Source organism: Xyrauchen texanus, chromosome 41, assembly GCF_025860055.1.
Source record: "Xyrauchen texanus isolate HMW12.3.18 chromosome 41, RBS_HiC_50CHRs, whole genome shotgun sequence".
Classification (NCBI taxonomy): Eukaryota; Metazoa; Chordata; class Actinopteri; order Cypriniformes; family Catostomidae; genus Xyrauchen; species Xyrauchen texanus.
Genome location: NC_068316.1, coordinates 18,665,824 through 18,686,387, shown reverse-complemented (window position 1 = coordinate 18,686,387; position 20,564 = coordinate 18,665,824). Strand labels below are relative to the sequence as shown.

The following is a 20,564-nucleotide window of genomic DNA, read 5'->3' as shown; positions in this document are numbered from 1 at the left end:
GTGCCTGTGCCAGGGAATGTAGAATGTGCAGTCTTTTCCAAAACGTAGGAAGGTTCCTACTTATGCAGCATTTTAAGGCATGACAGGCATGCATCAGACATAAAGTCTGTTTAAAAAGGTAAGAAGGATAATTATGTTGCCTCATAAGACACCTTGTTTTGACCATATTTTAAAGCAATGCTGCTTTTATTTTTTGCAAGGAAGACAATTTAAAGAAATGATTGTAGAGCACCATGAAAATAATGTATGCTCCCACATGAATTCCATTTTGATTGACTCTTCTCTGTATCTTCAATGCAAACTGGATGTTAGGACACAAACCCGGTAAAGCAGAGCACTGAAAAGAGGTGCAGCTGAATAAGGTCAATAACTTCACTCTTGTGGAGTATACACCTATCAGCTACAACATTAAAACAACCTGCCTTATATTGTGTAGGTCCCCCTCGTGCCACCAAAACAGCACCAACCCACATCTCAGAATAGCATTCTAAGATGCTATTCTTCTCACAGAGAGGTTATCTATGTTACCTTAGACTTTATCAGTTTGAACCAGTCTGGCTATTCTCTGTTGACGTCTCTCATCATCACCAAGGAATTTCCATCCACAGAACTGCCACTCAGTAGATGTTTTTTTGTTTTTGGCACCATTCTGAGTAAATCCTAGAGACTGTTGTGTGTGAAAATCCCAGAAGATCAGCAGTTACAGAAATACTCAAAACAGCCCATTAGGCACCAGCGATCATTCCACTGTCCAAATCATTTCTGATGGTTGATATGAACATTAACTGAAGCTACTGACCCATATCTGCATGATTTAGACACTTCACTGCTGCCACACGATTGGCTGATTAGATAATCACATGGATGTTTGATTGTGCCAGACAGGCTGGTTTGAGTATTTCTGTAACTGCTGATCTCCTGGGATTTTCACGTACAACAGTAGTAGTAGTAGTAGTAGTAGTAGTCCTTTATTGTCACATAGTAAACCAGTGAAATTGGCCATCGACCTGTCCATACAAACATACATATGACAAGGGGATAGACAGGACAGGAAGACAGGGAATTAGAAGAAATACAGCATGACATGAGGAGAGGAGAGGAGAAAAAAAAGGCAGCCCCCAGACTATGCTCCTTAAGAAGTACAGTGTGGGAACAGGGAAAAAAACACCTCAGCAACATTAGCACATAATCAGTACACTCTACAACATGAACAAGACTTGCAACAGGGGAGGGATTGGGGGGTGGAGGTGGCCCAGCACAGGCAAGCAGCCATCGGGACCTGCAGCCATGTTCGGCGCTGGTCACAGACCCGCCTGTCAGACTGGGGGTACAAAGCGTGGCGAGGGATAGGGTATCGGGCAGGATGATTGCATATCTGTATATATGTGTAAGAGTTCATGTGTGTGTAGGCCTGGAGAGTCAGCTATGCCAGCATCTAATCTAGGTGCCTCAGTCCACGAGGGTTGTCATAGTGATACACAGCAAGTTGCCATGGAGACAACCTTGATCAGGTCCCAGACATAGTCAACAATCACCAGGTGTCTGGGGAGTCGGGAAGGAACGCAGAGTGGCTCACTGCAGTGATCTTCCGGGGAGTTGTTGTTCCAACAGCGGCCTTGGCCAAGGCCAGTGCTGGTTGAGGGTGGCGAAACAGATAAGATTGGGATTGTTTGGTCTTAAGGAGAGTAGCCGCATTCTAATTTACACGGCTATTCTCCTGGTCCATTTGGTCTCTGAAGCGATCCATTTGCCTTGCAAAGCTGTGAGCTTCTCCATGATGTTATCCGTATTTTGGTTCATAGACCCAGTCTGAGTGCAGACAGCTCTGCCCACTGTTTCAATCATGACGGGCAGCCTTGTGAGGCTTTAGACAGCTGTCACCGTCTTCTTAACTCCTCGATAAACCAGGGCAATGCCTAATCCAATCAGCAGAAGACCTGTTATCATGGTACCGAATAGGTAGATATCTTCAACGTCCTCCACGGAAAGAGCCGCCAGACACACGACCCGCCACCTCTCCCACGCGTCCATCGTGTAGCCAGCTGCGAACGTTCCGTCAGGGCAGACAGGTTCCCCCGAACCCAAGCTTCTCGTCGAGAAGATGGTGTCAATTGCGTTGAGAGACCAGTTGATCAAATCCATGATGACTTAGTTTGAAGAGCAGTGCTGAGAGAGTCTCTCAAGTACAAGACAGTAGACTAGATATGACGAGAGGAGCAAAGCAGGGAAGATAAGGGTAGGGAGAGGGTGAGAAAATGCGACCGCCTTCGTTGAGAGCCAAGAGAGACATTCTCTCTCACAACAGTCTCTAGGTTTTACTCCGAATGGTGCCAAGAACAAAAAACATCCAGTTCTGTAGACGTAAATGCCTTAGTTGATGAGAGGGGTCAACAGAGAATGGCCAGACAGGTTCGAACTGACTCAGATAACCGCTCTGAGTGAGAAGAATAGCATCTCAGAATGCTATCTGAAATGCAGGCTGGCGCTGTTTTGGCAATACGAGGGGGACCTACACAATATTAAGCAGGTGGTTTTAATGTTGTGGCTGATCATTGTAAAGTGCAGCATTAAAAAGAGGCATCTTGGCAATTAGTTTTTGTGGGTTTTATACTTGCTTAATATATTTGCATGTAAAAATAAACCAAAAAGGTAAATGTGCCCAAACCTTGATAGACTGATTGTTAGCTTAGCAACATGCTAACACCAAAGTCAACTCTCATGTGCGGAGCACAAATTGTTTGGCACGTACAGGTACTGCTTATGTAGATTCTTCAAATTCATTCATATATGAGGTTAGGATTAGTCTCCATGCTGTTTTAAAAGGCAGTTGCTTATGTGGGCTGTAGACAGCAAGGTAGCTCACTATGTTTTGTAACAGAGCCAAGATGTGAATCTGGTGTACACAGAGGGAAAAAAACACACTCAGCATTTGTGTAGACCCACCGCATTAAGTATGACTGTGTAAATCAAGATAGGCCAATTTAGAGAGACAGCCGTCCCCTTTTCTTAGTCTCAGAAGGACTGCTATACATGTGTGTGTGTGATGAAATCACCCTGTTTGCACTGCAGTAAGAGCAACAGCACACCCTTGAGAGCTTATGGCTTTGTTGTTGCCAGTCTATTTCATCTCTTCCTAAGCAAGCATCGTGAAAAAAATTGCCATTTGGTAAATATGATGGAGTGCCATTAGAGCAGGTCAGGGTTAGTAATCTCCTAATCTTATATCCCAAGCAATATGGCGCTGTACGAGTGAACTACCGCAGTCTGTGGCCCCTTCATCTGATAAAAAGGAAAGATAGCAATTTATTTGAAGAGTCCTTTCCTGGAGAGTGGTTCTTTCCCACCTTAATCATAATTGAGGAGAAACATGACGTGTTATTACCTTTCTTTATCTATCGTATTTCATGACAAGGATGCCTCTACAGTAAGTGTGCAGGAAAAATATTTTAGCATAGTGTGTGGCAACCCAGATATCATTTCCATTTTACCCCATCTACAGAACATATATCTGCTTAATTTTTTCATCTGACATGTGCAAGATGCCAAAGACCTGCATGTATTGTGTTTTGATATTTATGATTGAATATTTTGTGGATAAGGTGTGGCTCAGTCCAAGGATGCTGACTAGACAGCCAATAAGAAATCAATTTGCATAAAAAATTATTCTGATATAGAATATATTTGTGCCAGATTGAAATAAATTATGAATATCCTGGAAAGGGTGTCGAGAGCAATCTACAAACGGGATCAGGAATACAATCACAGATCTATAACCATAGATTCACATGGAGGTGTTTTACAGGCTGTTTACAAGAACAATCATCCAATTGGGTCTTGTGCTTTACAAAAAAAAAAAAAAAAAAACCTATTTCAGGCCACTGCCTAAACATTTTTACAAATTAGATTATTGTCCCACACCTTTTTTAGAAATACAATGATTTATACAGTAGTTCTCCATTTCATTATTGCTTTCTTTCATTTTCTCTTGTGAGTTATTGTTGACAGACTACTCTTGATTCAGGAGGAAATATGGCGAGATTATGTTTTTGATCTTGTTGAAATTTATGACCTTTTCAGTGCTTTAATATCAGATGACAGGAAGGAATAAAGAGCTTAGTAAAAGATTGAACAAAGTCTAAAAACTGTCTGATATTTAATAACCAATGTACCCGCATCTTATTTGATCTCTTTATTTATTGTTGTTACAGCAATTTCTCCAAGCATATATATGAGGCTTCGTCTATAATTTTTTGGCTGTATCACTGAACCAGACACAATAAAGCAAAGGATCAGATTGTGTATCATTTAAGCAAATAAACATAATTTCTCTTAAAGGTGCACTCAGCGATTCCTGAAAAAACTGTTGATATTCAAACTCATCTGCCAAAACAAACACACCCCTCCCTTCAGTGCTCCTTTGGAAGCTCCACCCCCCAAAAATGCATGCATACGAGACCTATCGGGAAGAAACAGAGCAACTTTTGCATCCATCTTCAATCCTTTTATCTCTCTCACCCACTGCAAGGCTTGCCAATGTTGACACGACTCCTAGCCCTCAACTTAACATTATCCTTTTTTATATATATATATTCATCTGACTTTTTCTCTTGGTCTGTTTCTCAGCCATTTGTCCTCCTTGGAGTTTAGAAAGTTCGCATCAGCCAGATTTGCCATCTCTCTTCTAATGAATTTCCCTCTCGCTCTGCCCCATCCCACATTGTCATGATCCCCGTTGTCTGCTCTATCTTTCTCCCCTGTCACCTGTCCCAAACTACACTTCCCATAATCCCCTGCCCTCATCACAGCCAGTGTCATTGTTCTCACCTGTGTTTAATTTAATCATTATCCTTCTGTGTATTTAAGCCATGTTGTTTGTTCATTCGTTGTCGGTCAATTGTATGTTATGGTTGTCCTTGATTTTGTTCCTGCCATGCCCTCCGTGGATGTTTTTCATGTTTATACTTTGTTTTCCCCTCGTGGATGATTTGTTTGTTCCCTGTGTTATTTTGAGTTACCCTGTTCACCCTATTGTTCCTTCATTAAAGAACTGCATTTAGATCCTCACTCCTCGTCTGCCCTCGTCTGATTCATAACACACATCCTGTGCACGCTCAAGAACCACCCCCTGTTGCTGATTGGCCTTAGTAGCGTTGTGTGGATCGGTCTGATCCACTTTGTTTTTGTCCCATTTACAGAGCCAGGGCTGTGTAGAAATACTAGATGTTTTTCAGCCCACCCACAGAACGGACAGCTAACAGACTGTGAGGAGATATTTGCAGAATTTGACAAAAATTGTATCGGATTAGAATTAATGAGTGCACCTTTAAGGAGTCTTGGATCTGATGATGCAGTTATTGGACAAGTTATGGTTGAAATTAGCAAGATTACATATGTATTAAGTTAAAAAAAGATGTGATCATGATAAAAGTGCTTGTTTTACGATGAAAATATAATGTAAAAATAACTCAAAACCTACTCCCCAGTTAAAAAACCATGTTGCAAATTTTTTTAAATAAATAAAGAAAATGTGTTATTACATAAATTATTTAATCAATATGTTTCTGTCCTGTCCACAATTACATGTCAATTACACTTTTTGGGTGATCAGATATATTGCCTGCCCAGTGAAGCTGAGGTAATAAGCATAATAGATCAATGCTATTATTCCTTAACACCAGCAACAAACAATAAGAGAGTAAAATGAGGGAATGTTTGTCAAACCATGAGTTAATCCTGTGTTGAGCACAGCTAGAGAAAATATGCAAAGGGGGCATTTCCTAAAAGTGCAGCAGCAAAAAACAGACTGTTGAATTCTAAGGGTTAGAGAAATAGGGTGGAAAATTGTTATAAAAAACTTAAATAAGACTTGTTTTTAGCATTGACATTATATGTTTTTAGCATTGGCATTATAAGCAGACTTCAGGTCTATTACTAAATAAATAATACAAAATCTATTATATGACCCCTTTAAAACATTTTCAAATGCAAAAAGATGTAATTTATGTAGACAGTATTTAGTTAGATTATGCAAAAGAAAGAGCAGTTAAAATTTTTATTTTATTCTATGTTTTCTCTCATACCGAAACAATGTGTAATAAGGTCTGTTTTTGAGGCAGTTCTAACTGCATTTTTCATCATACATATACACAACTAGTGGAAGGACAGGCACTGACTAAGTTGCTACTTGGGGAAAAAAAACAAGTATCTTAAACTTCTCTGAGGACATGTGAGGAAAAACTTGAGCCGAGACGCTGTCAAAAACGTATGCCAGCATTTGCTTTTCACATTGTCGCACTATATGACATGACAGACAAGGATCCACTGTGGTTCCATTCACACAGCACAGGTTTACCAAACTCACTCTCAAAATTCAGTTGTGAGTCCTGAAAATGTATGGAGGTCTCTTAAGAATGCGGTTGTCTCATTCAAACCAAACTGCTTGTTAACATAACTGCATTTAGCACTCTAAAACAGGACTGACTGACAACAATATTCTGCTGCAATGTGAGCATAGACTTTGTGAATTTTCAACCAGATCAACATAGTTTATCTCCATATTTGTATTTTATTTTTCACAAAAGATATTTTACCAAACTTTATAGGCCTAAATCCTAATAAATAAAGTAAAGTAATACTCATACAAATAAATGCAAATTTGGTTTACAGCTGAACCTGATTGCAGGTTGATCTTAATGGAAGGGAATGTAGCAGTAGTGTGTGAACTGTAGACATAAATTTATATATATATATATTATATATATTATATCATTATATATATATATCATTATATATAATGATTAATATTAGTCTTTTTCTCCCTTTTTGAAGATTGATTCTTGTATTGGGCCATGCCTTTGGGCCTTATTAAATCAACATTTAAGCTCACTCTCAACTAACAAACTGCAGAGAAAATGCCATTGGCCAGCTCCCTCTGGGGTTGGACTCAGATGACAAGTTAACTACCATATGCACATCCACTTCTCTTCCTTTATTTAGTTAGGTGAGGAAACACTCAACACCTCTAGTATATTACATAGAAGAGAGGGGAGTATCACCCCATTGCCTTCCATTGTATTTACACTGCCTTCACTGTAATGGATATTGTAATATTGTATTGAATAATTTTTTTTTCAGTATCTAGTATAGGCAGTGATTACCCAGTAGAGCATGTGCAAGCTTCTTTTGAGATATATCAACTCTTCACCTAATGAGATTCTGTTACAGTACATTTCGCATATGTAAGCACTCACCTTGACTGAGGGACAGTAATGTTCACACAAGGCTGCTGTTTCTGGGTGAAGGTCACTGTCAAAAAGGCCACTGACATCTGGCCTCCATATGTATAAGGGCTAATATCTACCTATAATAATTACTAGACACCTACCGCTAAGGTTAAAAAGGCGCTATATAAGTGCAGACCATTTACCATTTTTATAAGTGTCCGGACAGACAGGTGTCATTTGTTCAGCTTACCTTTATACAGCCAATAAAGGTAAGCTGAACAAATGACACCTGTCTGTCCGGACACATATGAAAATGGTAAATGGTCTGCACTTATATAGCGCCTTTTTAACCTTAGCGGTATTCAAAGCGCTTTACACTGTGTCTCATTCACACATACATTCAGACACCAATGATGGCAGAGCTACCATGCAAGGTGCTAGCCTGCCATTGGGAGCAACTTGGGGTTCACTGTCTTGCTCAAGGACACTTTGACATGTGGAGTCATGTGGGCCAGAAAATCGAAACACCAACCCTACGATTGGTGGACAACCCGCTCTACCAACTGAGCCACTGCCGCCACAAATGTGAGGGGACATGGTGTGTTAGTAAGTGATAATATACGAATAGAAATGTACAGAACATTCAAGGTACAAGTTTTTTGTTGTTGTCCTTTTTCTGTGTTTAAATGTACTTAACATTTTCAACACACAAAGAAACTCTTCATTCTGACATTATCGTCTCCAATGACATGAAAATTGATAAAAAGTTAATATAGTACACCAATATTAAAAAAAAGGCCAACACAATACAAACACTCAGAATATGGAAAATACAATCACAGAGATACTGTTTCAAATGTTAAACTCATCAAACCAAATAAAAACAAAAAATCATTATTCACCCCTAAATGAAGCTACATGACTGATTTGGATGTTTCAATAGACATTGGGGTGAAGATATTGTTCTCTGTAACAAGGGACGAATTCTGGAAACAGATTCACAACAGCACAAGTCTGCGTGCTGGTTTAGTCCTTTATTCGTTAACACCAATGAGAAATCTAACTACAATTATTGCAGACTAGTAAGTGTTTTAACTTGTCCATGAGATGTTGGTTTAAATGAAAGTAATCAATTGAAAACTGGGGTAATGTTACAACCATATACAAACAGATGACCGTGGTGCTACAACTACCTGATTGGCCAATAGGTTTGATGATGTCATAATGAAATGGTCTGAAGCCGAGAGCCAGTGAAAGAGAGATAGAATGAAACACAGAGAGAATGTGTAAAAAAAACGCTCCTGCGGTACAAACTGCAGTCTTGACGCATCAGGTCTTAATTGGAGAGAAAAACACCCTCACACTCATCAATATGATGAGCAACCAAGTCCAAAGCCATACATTCTGCCATTCTTTTTTTGACGTCTTTTTAACTTGTTTGTTTATTTACAGTCTAATAGGAAAACAAAAAAACAGGTAAAAACAAAACAAAATGATAAAAAACAAAATTCCAAATTTACAATACATGTTGATGGGGAATTGAACTAAAGAGGTTTGCGTGAGAGAGAGAGAGAGAGAGAGAGAGAGAGAGAGAGAGAGAGAGAGAGAGAGAGAGAGAGAGAGAGAGACTCCGGCCCCTGGGGGTACACAGCACCGGTTCGAGAGGAGGCCAGTGCTGATCTGGGCTGTCCACAGAGATACCTGCACTAAAACTCTGTAGGGCAGTTTTCGGTCGAGGAGGGGTTCAGGGTGCTATGTGCTCTCAGCCGCAGGAGTCTCGCTCTCCTCACAGTTGCCGCTGTTGGTGGAATTCCCAGTGCCTGTTGTGTTGTTGGCGCTGCTGTTGTTAGCGGGTTTGTCATCATCACTGTCGTCTTCGTTTGACTGTGGTATCTCTGGTTCAGGCAGGGCTGAAGTGCTCTCAGTTTCCTGTTCCACATGACTCAGCAGAGCCAGGATCCTGTGATGCAATGCAGCGGCCAGCTGACCAGCGTTTTTAGAACTCGCCGTTATAAGGAAGACCTTGATGCCCTGATCTTCGGTGTCCATAGCTGAGGTATGAACACTCTTCTCACTGGATTTATCCACCTGCATCTGAGGCCAAAGCTGAAGAGAATCAACCACAGACAACCCTTTGTACGCATCACTAATCTAGACTGTAATGAGCCTTCATCGGTGGATGCCAAGCCGTTCATTCTGAGCAGCCGGCTGCCTCGTTCAACCCACGACTGAACTCGCTTATAAAACACAAACAATTACACTGCATCTGTAATCTCCACCTCCTCGCCTGTACGGACCTCCACCTTCTCCAGAATGCACTTCTTGGCAGTGGCTTTGGTGTGCGTGTCAGCAGACTCGTCCAGAGACTCTGTTACACTGTGATTTTTCTCAGGTGTGGTCTCTTGTGAGTAAATACAAATTATGAAGCACATTTTTGCCCTGTTAAATTTTCTAAATTCCCTTGTTGGGTTAATTTTGGCACATTAGTACTAACAGTACATTACAATTTACATGTATATTAAAGAACTGTCTATGTTACGGGGGTCATTCCTGGTATGCAGTGTATTTTCATGTCTCCACCATATATGTGGCATAAAGGGGTTTTCAATATGTGAAATATTAATGGAATGTTACAGAGTTTAGTGGTGGGGATTTTGATTAATCACAGTGAATCCAATCATTTCAGTCTGTTCACCAAATAGATTGTTCAGACACAATTTCTATACATTACATCTTATGCCAGTAGGTGGCGACAAAGAAGCATCTGTTATGTGTGTCATTGAATCATTGATTTAACTGATTAGCTTACAGCCCAGAGTCATTCACAACTGACAAAATAGAAGTGAATAAGAATGATTTGCTCACTTAAAAGATTTATTTGAAAACACAGATTTTTTTCACAACATGATACACTGCTAGTATTTTAGGCTTAAACTCAATTGAAAAGAAAAAGATTGGACAAAACAAAGAGGCTCTGAAGTACCAAAACGATGTAAATATGACAAACAGGTGTTGATGTGCTAGCTAAACCAAAACACCTGACATTCAAAGATAAGACGTTTGACTTCTGTCATAAAGAGTCAGGATTGATGAACCAAAAACTAACAATCACTGGTCAAACCACAGAGTGAAGCCACGTTTCAATACTCACATCAAAAACAAGAACAACTCACATGATTTACGACCTCTGTGTTGGGTATTGAACCACAGATTGTTGTGATGTTATGTTCTCTCAGAAACAGGCTCAACATTAACAGTGAAAATGGTAAACTAAGGTCTATATTTTTCATTAGGGCTGTAACCACAACAGACAAGGGGGGACATGTCAGATATAGTCTCAATAATTGAAATTCTTGTTGCTGTTCTGCTGCAGTCCATTATGCTGTTTAATAGTCATTAAGCTGTTGAATGGATAGCATAATTACATAATTGTCTAAAAAAGTTTTGTTTATGTCATGCTCAGTAGAGTAATACTGCTTGCAATGTTTTACAAACAAAAGGTGGAACTTATTTTTCATAGAAGCTAAACGGGAACGTAGTGGATTGCATCAGAATAGTCAGCAGCTCCGATTTGAATGTTAGTGCCATGTAAGATGTAAGTATCTAACTAAACATTCAACATTTGCCCAAGATTTTCTGATAGAAATGTTGTTTAGATTGACAGTAATTTCCAAAGATTCACCTTTTGGCAAAATTCGTTATTTTGAAATGAAAATGTGTCATGTACAGTGCATGATTGTTAATGTAATTCGTAATTGTGAATGTTAAAACATTAACAGAGCAGTTTTCAGCATATCAGGCATAAAACAAAGAGTATGACTATGTTTAAAGACAAAAAAAGCAGCTTATTGTGAGAAAGCAATGTTCCAATTTACGAGAACGAATTCAATATTTTATTTTCTTGCCTCTGTTTATTTCCAGATATTCCAGAGTTCTTCCTGTGTTTTTTTTCTTAAATTTCTATTGCTACCTGCAGCAAAATTGCACTGAAATAGTGGTGTTCCGTCTTACTGAATCCCCCAATGTGCGAGCGCATAAACATGAAAATGAGAGGCCGTCAATATTTTACATTGGTGTGTATAAATGGGTAAAGTTTATAGTATATGTTCTTTTCCCACTGTACTCCTAGAAATGTCTTGTAGACTTGTTGTTTGGCTCCATCCTATGACGTTTGTTATTTGGTCTGTTCCTGTTAAAAAAAATTCTGTTTACATGGCCACATTAAGCCATGTTCTCCAGGAGAAACCTGGATGTGTTAAACCGTTTTCTCTTAATCCCTTAAATGGCGTAATGAATCAGTGTTCTTGTTTACATGATGTTTCACATTCTGCAAAGAAACTCTGGAATAAACCATTGTCTTAAGTGCACGGAAACATGGTCAGAATGTGTGCATATTGTGAATGATTGAACGAGTGTGGTTATATGGCTAGCTTTTGAAGTTGTATTTTAGAAAATGTATTTTGACAAATGATCCATAAAACGCAAAGAAGGAGAGATATCACCCTCTGATTTGAAAAATAAAAAACAAAAACAAAAAAAAATGGTAAGACCTGTTGCTTTGATTCTGTGATTTTAGCTTGTAGCAAGGACATTGTCATATATTTATAATGTAAAAAATATTAAAACAATTATTAACAATACATTTTAGTCTTTTATCCATTAATAATTGAATATAATTGATTCTGACGTTTGGACAACAATCTCATAGGTGTCTTCTTTCAAAAGAATCTAATTAATTTTTCTATTTTAATACACACTTTTCTCAGTTCTTGATATATATATATATATATATATATATATATATATATATATATATATATATATATATATATATATATATATTAGGCTATTAGGTGATTTATTTTTGGGGCACTGCACAAATCTAGTTTTTGGCAAATAATATGTGAAGTGTATACATTGCCTGTTATTTGTATAATTATATGTTAGTTGAATGTACAGTGTAAAAATCAAAAGAACAGTGTATATTTTAAACCCAAAAATATATATAGCTGCAAGCAGCGATGAAGGGCCCAAGGACAACTGGTCCATTTCCACTCAGTGGCTTTCGGAAAAAAAATGCAGGGTAGACATATAAATTTGGCATTTGACATTACACAACTTGGGTAAACAAAAGAACACTATTTTAAAGTCTGTTGTAAGAGCCAAACATCCTGCTGCCAGGTGGTGGCACTATGAACGTGACCCAAAATAGTAAAATCCATCCATGTGATTAGCCCCCAAGACTAAACATACAATCAAACATTTTTATCAAAATCACATGATTTTCCCATTTCCCATTTCCTGTTTCCCATTTTTCACCATTAATTTAATGCTTCACCATGGCAACACCATTCGATATATCAAAATCTGTTTGCAATTTAGCATCATCAGTGTCTTGGCATGGTGTTGTCTAAATGTGGTGACAGTCTCATGAATCACCTAAGAGGAGTATTTAAAAGATCAGAGACTGTCTTACACACCCATTTTAAAAGGGGATGCTACAAATCCTCTCTGGGAACCATCACCTTATGGTGGTGGAGAGCTATGTGTGCCCTTATGAACCTGAGGGCTGAGTTGTCTGGAGCCAGGTGCTCCTGGTAGGGTCTCCCAAGACAAAGTGGTCTCAGGTGAGGGTCCAGACTAAGAATGGTTCACAAAGACTCCATGGAAATAACGGCAAGAGGAGGAGTTACCCTGCCTGGAGGAAGCTTGTGGCCCCTGTCTGGAGCCAGGTCTACCACGCATGGGAGAAACCGCAAGAGTTGGGTGTGCTGCCATATGGATGGCAGTGAAGGCCAGGGGTCTCGACAAATCAGACCCAGGCAGCAAAGGCCAGCTCTGGGCACGTGGCACGTCACCTCGCTGGGGAGGAGGAGCCGAAACTGGTGAGGGAGGTGAAGTGCTACCAGTTTAATTTGGTGAGGCTTACTTTGACGTACAGTCTTGGATCTGGATCCGTAATTCTGGATAGGGGATGGACTCTATTCTTCTCTGGAGTGGCCCAGGGTGTGAGGCAACAGGCGGGTGTGGGGATACTCATGAGTCCCTGGCTCAGCGCCACTATGTTGTAGTTTACACCACTGGAGGAGAGGGTCACCTCCCTATGCCAACGCGTTGTGGAGGGGAAAACTCTGACTGTTGCCTGTGCATATACACTGAACAGAAGTTTGGAGTATTCGGCCTTCTTGGAGACCCTGAATTGATTCCTGAATAGGGCTACAGTAGGGGACTCTATAGTGATGGTGGTTGACTTCAACGTGCACTTGGGAAATGACAGAGACACCTGGAGAGGCGTGATTGGGAGGAATGGCCTCCCCAATCTGAACCCGAGTTGATGTTTGTTGTTAGACTTGTGTGCTAGTCATGGATTATCTAAAACAGTCACCATGTTCGAACATAAGGATGCTCATAAGTGTACGTGGTACCAGAGCACCCTAGGCCGAAATGTCGATGATCGATTTTGTAATCGTGTCGTCGGATCTGAGGCCATATGTTTTGGACACTTGGGTGAAGAGAGGGGCGGAGCTGTCAACCGATCACCATCTTGTGGTGTGTTGGGTCAGGGGGTGGGGAAAGACTCTGGACAGACCTGGGAATCCCAAGCAAGTAGTGCGGGTGAACTAGGAACGTTTGGAGGAGGCCCCTGTCTGTGAGATCTTCAACTCACACCTCCGGCGGAGCTTTTCAGGCATATGCTACAGCAGAGCTTTTCAGGCATCCCTGCAGAGGTTGGGGACATTGAGCTGGAGTGTTCAAATCTTCCATTGCCAAAGCCACGGTGGAGAGCTGAGGCCTCAAGGTCTTAGGTGCCTCAAGGGGCGGTAACCATCGAACACCGTGGTGGACACTGGTAGTCAGGGAAGCCATCCGACTGAAGAAAGAGGCCTTCCGGGTTATTTGGCGATAGAAGGAACACTTTGAAGAAGTGTTAGAGGCAGAGCCGGAGGATGATGGTGGATCAGATAAAATTTCCCTGGGGGAGGTCACTAAGGTAGTCAACTCCGCAGTGGCAAAGCCCCGGGGATTGATGAGATCCGACCAGAAATGCTGAAAGTTTTGGATGTGGAGGGGATGTCATGGATGACATGCTTCTTCAACATTGCATGGAATTCTGGTACAGTGCTCAAGGAGTGGCAGAACGGGGTGGTGGTTCCCCTTTTCAAAAAGGGGGAGCAGAGAGTGTGAGCCAACTACAGGGTTATCACACTTCTCAGCCTCCCTGGTAAAGTTTACTCCAATGTGCTGGAGAGGAGGGTTCGGCCGATTGTCAAACCTCAGATTGAAGAGGAACAATGCGGGCTCCGTATTGGCCGTGGAACGACTCTCGCAAGGATCCTGGAGGGGGCCTGGGAGTATGCCCATCTGGTCTAAATGTGTTTTGAGCCAATAGGCAAAGCTCTCGAACTACCGGTCAATTTTCGTTCCTACCCTCGCCTATGATCATGAATGCTGGGTCATGACCAAAAGAACTAGGTCGTGAGTACAAGCCGAAAGGGTGGCAGGCTTCTCCCTTGTAGATAGGGTGAGGAGCTCAGTCATCCGTGATGAGCTTGGAGAAGAGCCGCTGCTCCTTTGTGTCGAAAAGAGCCAGTAGAGGTGGTTTGGGCATCTGGTAAGCATGCCCCCTGGGTGCCTCCCTAGGGAGATGTTTCAGGCACGTCCAGCTGGGAGGAGGCCTTGGGTAAGACCCAGGGTAAGGTGGAGAGATTACATCTCCACACTGGCCTGGGAACCCCTCGGGATCCCCCAGTCAGAGATGGTTAATGTGGCTCAGGATGGGGAAGTTGAAGATGGATGGATGGATGGTTACACACCCCCACCCCCAACATGCCATGTGTGAACATTTGCATGAAACAAATGGCATTTCATGAAATTTTAAGAATGCAAAGTGCCTCAAAAACACCCATATGTAGGTAGAAATTATTATTATTAACAATTAATGCGTTGCCATTTTAACAGTATTTATCAAATATTCCTTTACAATTTTACATAAGCAGTGCCTTGACATTATTCTAAGGATTTTGAAGCAATTCATGTAAACACAAGATTATTTCAAAGTCTGTTAATAGTGTCATACTTCCTGCTACCAGTTGGTGGCTGACCATGACCCATAATAGCCACAACAATTTGATCAGCCCTCATTACCAAACATACTATTGAATTTTCATCAACATCACACAATGCACAGCAGTGTCTAAACAATTTTGAAGCAATTTGGGTAAATGTAAGAGGACTTGTTTTTGAAGTCTGTTTTAAGTGCCAAACTTTCTGCTGCCAGTTGTTGGTGCTATGTGATCCACAATAGCCACATCCATGTGATTAGCCCCCTCAAGAAAAAACTTACAACTCAATTTTGGTCAAAATCACACAATGCACACAGAAGATATGAGACACTTCCTGTTTCCCTATTTTTGCCATTCATTTAGTGTATCGCCAATTGTCATATATGTTTTTTTAAACATTTGTGGAATTTAAATGTGTACATAAATGCTCAAACATATTAACTCTAATTGTATTTGTCATATATGGCAATATACCAGACTTAAATATCAGACAGTGCAATACTTGCAACAGGCTTAATTATTGAATCCTTATTTGTGTTTTTTGTTTATAGATTTATTGTAGGTCTGTTTTAACCTTAGATAAGTAAGTACCTAACTGCACCGTAATTTGATGACCAAACTTTCATCTTGGCAACGTAACTAATTACGTTGTGACAATCAGAAAAATACAGTTCCTGAATTTGTTGTCACAGCGTAACAAAATAAAATGGTTAATATAATGCATTTATAAAAAAAAATTATAAAATTTTTATTTTTATTACTTATACAATTAAATAAATAAAATAAAATATTACAAGGGGTATTTAACTAACATTTGAGTCTGTCTTTAAATTCAATAAAACACTGCAGAAAATAATTTTTTGAAGCTTTGGTTTACATCATCAATTTATCTTTTGTGAAAAAGGTTGTGCATCCTCCCCATTTTAACTAAGACTGTAGTTTTGATTGCAACCAGCATATAAACAATTTGCATAAATACATTTGATTGAATAAGACATGATAAAATGAGCTCATCAAAAATTTGCTTGTTCATGTTTTGTAAAAGAGTGTAACTGAACTATGCCCAGGAAAGCTTAAACATGCACAGAACTGGACCATGGATAGCTTGACAACTGCCGATGCTGTTGTTGCACATGTTGAGTGTTGTTAAACTCTGTTCGCTGTTCATTTCTGCATATCGCGGTGCCATTTTGTGGTCCCTTCTGCATAACGCAGTGGCTCATTTTTGCTTATTGTGGCCCATTCGACACGTTACGCGGTCAAACCACCAGTCCGCTCGGTTCTCTCGATGCCCAGTCCTCCCCTGATCAGCCCAAAAGTGCGTCACCACTCTGGGTATGCCAGATTACCAGTCCAGCCCTGGCTGGCCTCATCAAATCGCTGATTTACATTAAATAATTACATCGTACTGGGAGATTCTGAGAAGTGGTGGTAAGCAAGAAAAACTGCCGCTGTTCTGCTTCCTGCTCAGGATGTACTACAAGCACTGAAAACAGTGATATGTGAAGCCTAAACTTGGGTAGCACATGTCGACACATGGGAGAACCTGTCGGTATATACTTCAACAGCATTAAAGGTGTTAAATCCTAGGTAGCACATCCTGTCTGCTAGATAATACCGATCAGGATGTGCTACAAGCATAACTATCAGATAGTGTGATATGGTGTATCGTCCGTTTCACATCACAAGCCTAAAATGAATGTGATTTGACACAAAAAAGTACACAATGCACAGAAGAAGCATATATTAGTAGTCTAGTGTGTCTTTACACTGTATGAAATAGAGCACATCTGAAAAAACTAATGAAAAGGAAAAAAAAATCTTCCTGGAGATATAACAATTTAAAATATAAATTTGTTAATTATAGATCTTAATCAGAACTTCGGAATGTAGTAATGTATTTTAATGTTAATAAAATGTATTATAAATGGTTTATCTATGGTTTACAGTGAAGAAATTTCACTGTAAACCATAGAAATTTCATTTCAATGAGCCAGTATGATTATGTCGGACATTTAACAGGTTGATGAATACACATCGTTACATGTTTAACACACTTCTAAAGCCTAAGAAATGTGATATATAAAAATAAAATCTACCACTAGACATGCAATATGTGTCTTTACTGCTTAAATTATTAATCCACATACAATAAATAATGATATTCTTACTTCAGTATGATCATATTCCATATAAAACTTAACAGCTGTTTTCTATTGAACAATATTATTTGCTGCATTCAAAATAAATGCTATTATTTTTTATTAATTTATCCTTTCACAAACTCCTTTTATATGTGGAGTGGTGGTGGTGTAGTGGTCTAAACCACAGTACTGGTAAACAGTTAATCAGAAGGTTGTTGGTTCAAGCCCCACAGCCACCACCATTGTGTCCTTGAAGGCACTTAACTCCAGGTTGCTCCGGGGGGATTGTCCCTGTAATAAATGCATTGTAAGTTGCTTTGGATAAAAGTGTCTGCCAAATGCATAAATGTAAATGTTATATCATATATAATGGTCTTGATCAGATAAGATCACTTTTAGATCCTATTTGACCTCCTATCTGTCACAGTGACAGCAATTTGGAAATTAAAAACAGCCTGTTTGCGTGATTTCTTCGATAAAAAAGCTAATATCCACCAACAGCAGCTGTGGGTAAATTGTGTCTAATAGAGCAGACACGATAACAGTGATGGTGACCCATGAATTATCATCATTTATGTAAAATCCTGTGTTTTTCCTGATGCAAATATCTGGTGGAAATTTAAAGAAGCCCTAATCTCCAATAATCTGTGGGAAACGGGCGTTTCAACCCCACAAACAGCACTTTTTGGGCAGTTTCAGTGCAATTTGAGATTGTTCTCAAATTCATATTAGGGCATGGTCAGACAAGTAACTTTGGTTTGTCCAAAAAAAAAGTGTAGTCGAATCAATCATTTCTGGAGACGTAGATTCTTTTTTCAAAACAAGACTTTTATTACAAAGTAACAAAGCCGAGATGGTTCATGAAGCATCTCGGCTTTGTTGTTTTATAATAAGGTCTAGAGCCTGTGCTTTTTCATTAGGTTTGATCTGTGACCAATCATGGCAAAACATAAATAAATAAACTCCCAACCTCCGATAAGGAGGCAGAACTAATTAAACATTGTAAACAATTTTGCTCAGATGCTCTGATATCTAATAAAATGGAGGTTTTCTTCTTTTGGAAGTGCATAAAATGGAAAATGTTCTTCGAGCAAGAAGTTCTGATTTGAAGATTTAAGAAATATCTTTGATGAATGTGATTGTAAAAAATTATTGATAATGCTAAGGAAGAATTGGTCATTGGCAGTAAGTGAAACCATGGAGAAACGTTTAGATTAAATTGAACATTATAACTTCCTCATTCCCAAAGCGACGTGCGCTCCCGTCACATGTCACAACTCACCTGCCATCTCCTCCTTTGGAGCCAGCAGCGACTCAAGTTGCTGCACGCCACTCATATCCCAGGCAGCCTCAACACGGCAGCGGACGAGCTGTCACGACAATGTACGCCCTGCGGAGGGAGGAGGCTTCACTCCCAGTCGGTCCAGCTGATTTGGGAATGATTTGGGAACGGTTCGGCAAGGCACAGATAGACCTGTTTGCCTCCCAAGAGAACTCCCCCTGCCAGCTCTGGTACTCCCTAATGGAGGCTCCCCTCGGAACAGACACGCTGGCACACAGCTGGCCCCGTGGGCTACGCAAATACTCATTTCCCCCAGTGAGCCTTCTTGCACAGGTACTGTGCAAGGTGAGGGAGGACGAGGAACATGTCATTCTGGTGGCCCCCTACTGGCTGACTCGGAATTGGTTCTCGGATCTCGTGCTCCTCACGACAGCCCCTCCCTAGCGAATTCCCCTGAGGATGGACCTTCTTTTTCAGGGACGGGGCACCCTCTGGCATCCGTGCCCAGACCTCTGGAACCTCCACGTCTGGCCCTGGATGGGATGCGGAAGATCTAATTGGCCTACCACCTGCTGTCGTAGACACAATCAACCAAGCCAGAGCTCCCTCTACCAGAATGTAGAATCAGTCGAGCTCAAGGCCCTCTCTCTGAAGATGGCCCTCCTGATCACGCTCGCTTCCATCAAGAGGGTTGGGGACCTGCAAGCGTTCTCTGTCAGCGACACTTGCCTGGAGTTCGGTCCGGTAGACACTCACGTCGTCCTAAGACCGTGACCGGGCTACATGTCCAAGGTTCCTACAACTCCCTTCAGATACCAGGTAGTGAACCTGCAAGCGCTGCCCCGGAAGGAGGCAGACCCAACCCCTTCGTTGCTGTGTCCAGTACGCGCCCTGCATACTTAACCCTTGCGGGTTCGAGCACACTCAACGAGAAGTGTGGCATCCTCGTGGGCACTGGCCAACGGCACCTCCCTAGCAGATATATGCAGAGCAGCGGGTTGGGCAACACCCAATGCCTTTACGAGATTTTACAATCTCAGGGTCGAGTGGTTTCATCACATGTTCTCTCAGAGCCACCGCTTGCATCTAGCGCCTTTCCCCTCCACTGAGGCGATCTCGTGCGGTCTTATCCCAGGAGAGCCCACTAACTCGTCTCCCTGGATGACTCCTCTCTAGCCCTCTGGTCCGCGAATTCAGCGAAGGAATTCCCCGACCAGACCCACGAGTACTCAAACTACTCTGTACTGGAATAGGTGCTCAACAAAGCCTACTAGGCTAGGTCCATGGTAGGCTTAGACAAATAAAGCAGACAGGTGACTACTCTATATTTGGTGAAGTTAGTATAATTGCTGTGGGAGATTTTATCCAATTGCCACCTGTGAGAGGAAAACCATTGTATTTGCAAAATACTCAATTGGATTTGTGTATTTGTGCATTTGCACTGTCAGAATTAACAATCGATGTTAGACAAAAAGACTTTTGCAGAAATATTGATTAGATTTTGTTCATGTAGCAAGAGTTCCCCTCTATCACTTAATGACTTAAATAAGCTCAAGAGTAGGGAAACCGGGCAAACCTCTTTTGCTTTACACATTTTTCCAACAAATACGTGGAAGTGGAAGAGCATATCAACAAACATATAATTGCATATGGCCCAGACCACATTTGTGTAAAGGCTCAGGATTTTGAGTAAAACCAACAAACTGGGCAAATGCAACTTAAAATGGACACTTTTCCAAAGTATTTAATTCCTGTTTACCTTTACTAGGTAAAGGTGTGCGAGCCATGTTAATTAAGAATATTGACATCGCTGATGGGCTTTTAAATGGTGTCTGTGGTACTGTAACAGACA

At 40.7% G+C, this 20,564-nt stretch overlaps 1 pseudogene; it reads right to left on the bottom strand.

The window, feature by feature from the left end:
- Positions 1 to 8,893: 8,893 nt before the first annotated feature.
- LOC127634655 (ran-binding protein 3-like) lies at positions 8,894 to 10,194 on the bottom strand (annotated as a pseudogene).
- Positions 10,195 to 20,564: the final 10,370 nt, after the last annotated feature.